This window comes from Trichosurus vulpecula, chromosome 2, assembly GCF_011100635.1.
Source record: "Trichosurus vulpecula isolate mTriVul1 chromosome 2, mTriVul1.pri, whole genome shotgun sequence".
Classification (NCBI taxonomy): Eukaryota; Metazoa; Chordata; class Mammalia; order Diprotodontia; family Phalangeridae; genus Trichosurus; species Trichosurus vulpecula.
The window spans coordinates 376511329-376520345 of NC_050574.1; positions in this window are offsets into that span (position 1 = coordinate 376511329).

A 9017-nucleotide genomic window follows, 5' to 3' on the forward strand; every position below is an offset into this window, starting at 1 on the left:
AGTCATTGCACACTGTGGAATTTACTTTCATAATGTTCTTGATCTTTTGTTTCATTGTAAATTCCTCCATTCTCCCTAAATCTGACACATAAACTATTCCTTGCTCCCCTGGTTTGTTTATAGTATCAGCCTTTATATCTGAATTGTCTACCCATTTGGACTTGATTTTGGTATATGGTGTCAGACGTTGGTCTTTGCCCAGTTTCTGCCATAATATTTTCCAGTTTTCCCAGCAGCTTTTGTCAAATAGTGAGTTCTTATCCCAGAAGCTGGGGTCTTTGGGTTTATAAAACAGTAGATTGCTATAATCCCCAGTCAACCCTCCCTTCTGTCACCCCACTCCCCCCATCCCCTTTTCCCTTACTTTCTTGTAGGGCAAGATGGATTTTTATGCCCGATTGCCTGTGTATCGTATTTCTCAGTTGCATGCAAAAACTTTGTTTTTGAACATCTGCTTTCAAAACTTTGAGTTCCAAATTGCCTCCCCTCTTCCCTCCCTAAGAAGGCAAGCAATTCAACATAGGCCACATGTGTATCATTATGCAAACCCCTTCCACAATACTCATGTTGTGAAAGACTAACTATATTTTGCTCCTTCCTATTCTATCCTCCTTTATCCAATTTTCTCCCTTGACCCTGTCCCTTTTCAAAAATGTTTGCTTTTGATTACCTCCTCCCTCTATCTGCCCTCCCTTCTATCGTCCCCCCTTTTTAACCTCCTTCCTCTTTCTTTCCTGTGGGGTCAGATATCCAATTGAGTGTGTATGTTATTCCCTCCTCAGGTCAAATTCGATGAGAGCAGGATTCACTCATTCCCCCTCACCTACCCCCTCTTCCCTTTCTACAGAACTGCTTTTTCTTGCCACTTTCATGTGAGATAATTTACCCCATTCTATCTCTCCCTTTCTCCCTCTCTCAATATATTCCTTTCTCATCCCTTAATTTGATTTTATTTTTTTAAATATCATCCCTTCATATTCAACTTATCCTGTGCCCCCCTTAATATATATATATATATACATATATATATATACATACATACATATATATATATATATATATATATATATATATATATATGTATATTCCTTTCAGCTACCCTAATACCGAGGTCTCATGAATTACACACACCATCTTTCCATGTAGGAATGTAAACAAAACAGTTCAACTTTAGTAAGTCCCTTATGATTTCTCTTTCTTGATTAACTTTTCATGCTTCTCTTGATTCTTGTGTTTGAAAGTCAGATTTTCTATTCAGCTCTGGTCTTTTCACTGAGAAAGCTTGAAAATCTTCTATTTTATTGAAAATCCCTATTTTGCCTTGGAGCATGATACTCAGTTTTGCTGGGTAGGTGATTCTTGGTTTTAATCCTAGCTCCATCGACCTCCAGAATATCATATTCCAAGCCCTTCAATCCCTTAATGTAGAAGCTGCTAGATCTTGTCTTATTCTGATTGTGTTTCCACAATATTCAAGTTGTTTCTCTCTGGCTACTTGCAGTATTTTCTCCTTGATCTGGGAGCTCTGGAATTTGGCGGTATTCCTAGGAGTTTTCTTTTTGGGATCTTTTTCAGGAGGCGATTGGTGGATTCTTTCAGTTTCTATTTTACCCTCCAGCTCTAGAATATCAGGGCAGTTCTCCTTGATAATTTCTTGAAAAATGATACCTAGGCTCTTGTTTTGATCATGGCTTTCAGGTAGTCCAATATTTTTTAAATTATCTCTCCTGGATCTATTTTCCAGGTCAGTGGTTTTTCCAATGAGGTATTTCACATTGTCTTCCATTTTTTCATTCCTTTGGTTCTGTTTTATAATATCTTGGTTTCTCATAAATCACTAGCTTCCACTTGCTCCAGTCTAATTTTTAAGGTAGTATTTTCTTCACTGGTCTTTTGGACCTCCTTTTCCATTTGGCTAATTCTGCCTTTCAAGGCATTCTTCTCCTCATTGCCTTTTTGGAGCTCTTTTGCCATTTGAGTTAGTCTATTTTTTAAGGTGCTATTTTCTTCAGTATTTTTTTGGGTCTCCTTTAGCAAGTCATTGACTTGTTTTTCATGGTTTTCTCACATCACTCTCATTTCTCTTCCCATTTTTCCCCTACTTCTCTAACTTGCTTTTCCAAATCCTTTTTGAGCTCTTCCATGGCCTGAGACCAGTTCATGTTTTTCTTGGAGGCTTTGGATGTAGGCTCTTTGACTTTGTTGACTTCTTCTGGCTGTGTGTTTTGGTCTTCTTTGTCACCAAAGAAAGATTCCAAAGTCTGAGTCTGAATCTGAGTTCATTTTCGCTGCCTGGCCATATTCCCAGCCAACTACTTGACCCTTGAGCTTTTTGTTGGGGTATGACTGCTTGTAGAGTAGAGTGCACTTTGTTGCAAACTTGAGCAGATGCGCTGTTGTTTTCAGAGATATTTCTACACAGCCAGTACTGCCACACCAGCATTCCTCCTCCCCCAAGAACCACCAACCCAGACCAGACTCAGATCTTAAGCAGGCTCTGCACTCCTGCTCAGATCCACCACTTCATTCCTCCCACCAGGTGGGCCTGGGGCTAGAAGCAACTGCAGCTGTAATTCTGTCCTCAGAGCTGCACCACCTCCGCTGTCCCTGGGGTGGTGGCCGAACTGCAAACTCCTTTCACTCTGTCCCCGCAGCTTTTCCCACTAACCTTCTCTGTTGTCTTTGGTGTTTGTGAGTTAAGAAGTCTGGTAACTGCCACAGCTCACTAATTCAGGGTGCTAGGACCTGTTCCGCCTTGCTCCCCAGTCTGGTTGGTCTGGGCACAGCCCACGCTGGTCTCTGCCCCAATCTGCTCCCAGCTCTGTGTGATAGACCTTGCCCAGTGCCCATCCAGGATGTCCTGGGCTGGAGCCTTGCTTCCCTCTGCTATTTCGTGGGTTCTGCAGCTCTAGAATTTGTTGAGAGCTATTTTTTATAGGTTTTTGGAGGGACCTGGGGTGGAGTTCATGCAAGTCCCTGCTTTCCAGCTGCCTTCTTGGCTTTGCCCCTTACCCCTCTATTTCTTAGCCAGTACCAGGTAGCTTTGACGATTGCTGCTTTATAATATAATTTAAGATCTGGTATGTCTAGGTCACCTTCTTGTGATGGGAAGCAGGGTGGGACTTTCTGCATTTGTTTTTTGTTTAGGAGTGCTTCTCAGCACTAAGTCAGTCAAGTACCTTTGATGAGTCTTGCCTTTCAAATGTAATGGCAAGCAAAGTGGGACTTTTTGTTGTTTTTTGTTTGAGTGCTTCTCAGCACTAAGGCCATGGAGTGCCTTTGATTGAGTCTCGCCTTTGTTTCAATCAAGAGTATTTGCTTGAATCAATAGTCTTTCATCACCTGCATAAGTCACAGGAAGGCCTAGGTCTCATGGGTTTGAGTTGCATGGTTGTGATGGCCTCTGACCCTGAAGGAGGGTATACTCGGAGGTTAGCGTTTTGCTTTTGGGGGCACACACATCAGAGTGTTAGTGTGGAGTCTCTGGGTAGCTGTCAAGGAGCTGCCTCCCCCTCCCCCCCTTACTTTCAAAGCCCAGATGTTGGTGCTCCTCTCTCTCTGGTAACTGTGTATGCTAGACAGAAACCTATTTGTTGATCTGTTTATATCATCTCTGTAATTTCTGTTTGTATTTGTTCTGAAAGTTCAGGTTGCTGACTTTTTCCCTTCGACTAAGTGAATGATATATGTATATTTAATTAAATTAAGATTGTTAACCCATTAAAGTTGCTTTCCTTAGAAAAGCAAATCAAAGAATCTGTGCCTTCCTGTATGCTAGTGTTATTGTCCTTACACAGCCACAGTAGTGGCAAGCAGCATTGTTGTTATACTTCTCTAGCATTTCTTTTCATTTATTCTCTTGCTATTCTGGACCTTTTGTTTTTCCACATGAATTTTGATATTATTTTTTTCTAGCTCTATAAAATAATTTTTTGGTAGTTTGATTGGTATGGCACTGAATAAGTAAATTAAATTAGGTGTCATTTTTATTATATTTAGCTTGGCCTACCCATGAGCAACTGATGTTTTTTCCAATTATTTAGATCTGACTTTGTGTGAAAAGTGTTTTGTAATTGTGTTCATATAGTTCCTGGGTCTGTTTTCGCAGGTAAACTCTCAAATATTTTATAATGCCTACAGTAACTTTAAATGGGATTTCTCTTTGTATCTCTTGATGTTGGGCTTTGTTAGTAATATATAGAAATGCTGAGGATTTATGTTGATTTATTTTATATCCTATAACTTTGCTAAAGCTGTTGATTATTTCAAGTGGCTTTTTGCTTGATTCTCTAGGATTCTCTAAGTATATCATCATATCATCTACAAAGAGTGATAACTTAGTTTCTTCTTTGCCTATTCTGATTCCTTCAATATCTTTTTCTTTTATTATTGCTAAAGCTAGCATTTCTAGTACTATATTGAATAACAGTGGTGGTAATGGACATCCTTGTTTCACGCCCCCACCCCCCATCTTACTGGAAATGCATCTAGCTTATCCCCATTACATATAATGCTTGATGATGGTTTTAGGTAGATGCTACTTATCATTTTAAGGAAGGCTCCATTTATTCCTGTGCTCTCTAGTGTTTTTAATAGGAATTGGTGTTGTATTTTGTCAGAAGCTTTTACTGCATCTATTGAGATAATCATGTGGTTTCTGTTAGTATTTTTGTTGATATGATCAATTATGCTGATAGTTTTCCTAATATTGAACCAGTCCTGCATTCCTGGTATAAATCCTACCTGATCAAAGTATATTATTCTTGTGAAAATTTGCTGTAATTTTTTTCGATAACATTTTATTTAAAAATTTTCCATTTATAATCATTAGGGAAATTGGTCTACAATTGTCTTTCTCTGTTTTGACTCTTCCTGGTTTAGTATCAGTACCATATTTGTATCATAAAAAGAATTTGGTAGAATTTCTTCTTTGCCAATTTCCCCAAATAGTCTATATAGTATTGGTATTAATTATTCTTTAAATGTTTGATAGAATAGGCTTGTAAATCCCTCTGGCCCTGGAGATTTTTTCCTAGAAAGTTCATTGATGGCTTGTTCAATTTCATTTTCTGAGATGGGGTTATTTAAGTATTTTACTTCCTCTTCTGTTAATCTGGGCAATTTATATTTTTGTAAATATTCATCCATTTCACTGAGTGTCAGATTTATGGGCATACAATTGAGCAAAATAATTCTTAATTATAGTTTTAATTTCCTCTTCACTGGTGATAAATTCACCCTTTTTATTTTTGATACTGGTAATTTGATTTTCTTCTTTCTTGTTTTTAATAAAATTAACCAAAGCTTATCAATTTTATTGGTTTTTTTTCATAAAACCAGCTCTTGGTTTTATTTATTGGTTCAATAGTTTTCTTGATTTCAATTTTATTAATCTTTCTGTTGGTTTTCAATATTTTGAATTTTCTAATTTACAAATTTCTAATTTCAATGTTTAATTGAAGATTTTTAATTTGTTCTTTTTCTAACTTTTTCATTTCCATGCCCAATTCATTGATCTTGTCTTTCTCTACTTTATTCATGTAAGCATTCAGAGATATAAAACTTCACCTAAGAACTGCTTTCATTGCATTGCAAAATTTTTGGTATGTTGTCTCATTATTGTCATTCTCTTGAATGACATTATTGATTATTTCTATGATTTGTTGTTTGACCCACTCATTATTTAGGATTAGATTGTTTAGTTTCCAATTAATTTTTAATCTATCTTTCCATGCCCCTTCATTACATATAATTTTTATTGCATCATGATATGAAAAAGATGCATTTAATATTTCTGCTTTTCTGCACTGTATTTGATGTTTTTATGCCCTAGTACGTGGTCAGTTTTTGTGCATGTGCCATGTACTGTTGAGAAAAATGTATATTCCTTTCTATCCCCATTCACTTTTCTCCGGAGGTCTACTATATCTATCTTTTCTAAAATTCTATTCACCTCCTTAACTTCTTTCTTGTTTATTTTGAGGTTAGATGTATCAAGTTTGGAGAGGGGGAGGTTGAGGTCCCCCAATATATAGTTTTGCTATTTCTTCCTTTAACTCCCTTAACTTCTCCTCTAAGAATCTGGATTCTATGCCACTTGGTGCTTGTATGTTTAGCAATGACATTGCTTCATTGTCTATGATTCCTTTTAGCAGGATATAGCTTCCTTTTTTATCTCTTCTGATTAGATCTATTTTTGCTTTTGCTTTGTCTGAGATTAGGATTGCTACCCCTGTTTTTTTTTTTACTTCAGCTGAAGCACAATATATTCTACTCCAACCTTTTACCTTTACACTGTATCTATCCCCTTGTTTCAAATGTATTTCTTGTAAACAACATATTATAGGATTATGGTTTTTAATCCATTCAGCTATCTGCTTCTGTTTTATGGGGGAGTTCATCCATTCAAATTCACAGTTATGATTACTATCTGTGTCTCTCTCTATCCTATTCCCCCCTCCCCATTTATTTCTCCCTTCTCCCTTCCACTCCTCAAAAGAGTTTTGCTTTTGACCACTGCCTCCCTCAATCTTCCCTTCCTTCTATCAGTCCCCCTCCCTTTTCTTTCCTTTTTTCATTACTACTTTTTCCCTCTCTTCTAATCACTCCCTCTCTTTTCTTTCCCCTTTCCCCTCCTACTGCCTGTAGGGCAAGTTAGATTTCTATACCTGAGTATGTCCTTCCTTCCTTGAAGCAAATCCAATGAGAGTAAAATTCAAACAATGCTCAACTCCTTCCCTTCTTTTCCTCTACTATAATACATTTTTGTGCCTCTTCATTTGATGTAATTTAATTTTTCTGCCTCATTTCCTCTTCTCCCATTACAATCCTCCTTTGCCCCTTAATTAGGGTCTTTTTAATCATCACATCGGTTAATTTATACCCACAGCCTCTGTCTATGTGTATCCCTTTTAAATGTTGTAATAAAGATACAATTCTCAAGATTTATAAGTATCATCTTCCCATGTAGGGATGTAAACAGTTTGCCCTTATTGAATAACATGGTTTTTTCCTCTTTTTCCACCCTGTTTACCTTTTTGTACCTTTCTTGAATCTTGTATTTGAGGATCAAATTTTCCATTGAGCTCTGGTCTTTTCATCAGGAAGGTCTGAAAGTCCCTTATTTTATTCAATGGTCATCTCCTTGCTTGAAAGAGTGTGCTCAGTTTTGCTGAGTAGTTGATCCTTGGTTGTAATTCAAGCTCCTATGCCTTACAGAATATCATATTACAAGCCCTCCAATCTTTTAATGTAGAAACTGCAAGGTCCTGTGTGATCCTGACTGTAGTTCTACAATATTTGAATTGTTTCTTTCTGTCTGCTTGCAGTATTTCTCCTTGACCTGATATTTCTGGAATTTGGCTACAATATTCCTTGGTGTTTTCAATTTGGGAACTCTTTTAGGAGGTGATCTGTGGATTCTTTCAATGACTATTTTACCCTTTGGTTCTAGGACCTTGGGGAAGTTTTCCTGGATGATTTCTTGGAAGATACTGTCTAGGCTCTTTTTTTCATCATGGCTTTCTGGTAGACCAATAATTCTTAAATTATCTCTTACGGATCTATTTTTCCAGGTCAATTGTTTTTCCAATGAGATATTTTACATTTTCTTCTATTTTTCATTCTTTTGATTTTCTTTGACTAATTCTTGATGCCTCATAAAGTCATTAGTGTCTACTTGTACAATTCTGTTTTTTAACGAACTGTTTTCTTCAGTTAGCTTTTGTAGTTCCTTTTCCATTTGGCCAGTTTTGCTTTTTAAGGAGTTGTTCTCTTAAGTGAATTCCCCGCCACACCCCCCCCCCCATATTGTCAATTGTATATTTAAAGTAATTGATCAATTTTTCTTCTACCACTCCAATTTGGCTTTTAAAATCCTCCTTGAGCTCTTCCAAGAATGCTTTTTGGACTTGAGACCAGTTCATATTCCCTTTTGATGTTTCAGATGTGGATATAGTGTCAGTGCTGTCTTCTTCTGTATTCATATTTTGATCTTCCCTATCCCTGTAGTAAGAATCTATGGTCTTTGATTTTCTAAGATACTTTTTGCTCATTTTCCCTGGCTTTTAAAGTGGATATCTGCTTCTGGGGCACAGGGGGCTCTGTCCTATGCTTCTTGTGCTGGGGGGTAGGGGCCTGGTTATTGGCTTTGTTTGCTGTGTCCTCTGGTTCTGTCAGCTGGAAGGTATATAAAGCTGTAACTTACCTGGTGCTGAGCTGGAGCTGGCTGGTATGTGCAGAGGCCAGGTCAGGTCTTTCTGCATTTCCCTAGGGTTACACTGAAGCTCACTGCATGAGGCGTGGGGGAGTGGTGATCTGGCCACTGGAGGTCTCCTCTTCCCCTAGGGCTGCGCTAGAGCATGGGTAGGCTCAGCCGCTTGTAGACTCCCATCCATGCTGGTGTCTGCTGATTCCCCTGGTTGTGCAAAGGCATGCCTGGTGTTGCTGCTTCCACCACCCTGAAGCTCAGGATCTCCCACTGGTCTGCTGAAGTGAGATTTGCTGCTGGCTTGCCTGGATACCTCCTGTCATGTACTGGTTCCCTTCATCCACAGCAAGAGGGACCTTTCCCATTAATCCCCCTAGCCTGCTGAGCTAAAAGCCTGCTGTACTTCTTCTTTCTGTTGGCTCCACTATTCCAGGATTTTTCCTGGGGCAATATTCTCTGGGTTTTTCAAGGTCAACATGGGAGGGTGAGAGCAACTTACTGCTTACTCTGCCATCTTGCCTCCTGGAAGTTTAAATAGGTGACTTTCAAACATTCAGTCTGTAGTCTGACAGCCCAGGAGTAGCTGTTGCCGCTGCCACAGGCCCTGTGTAGGACTGTGCTTCTCTCTCATCTGGTTCTGACAGATCCCCCTCCTGTGCTGAGAAGTCTGGGAATTGCCACTGCTGCTAGTGGTTCAGTCCTCTGGCATTTGCTCCAGCTTTGATATCATTGAGTCTTTCCTGGTGCATCCTGTGCAATAGATTGTGCTCCTCTCCCACCCCAGTGCAACAGATCCTTCCTGTCAACC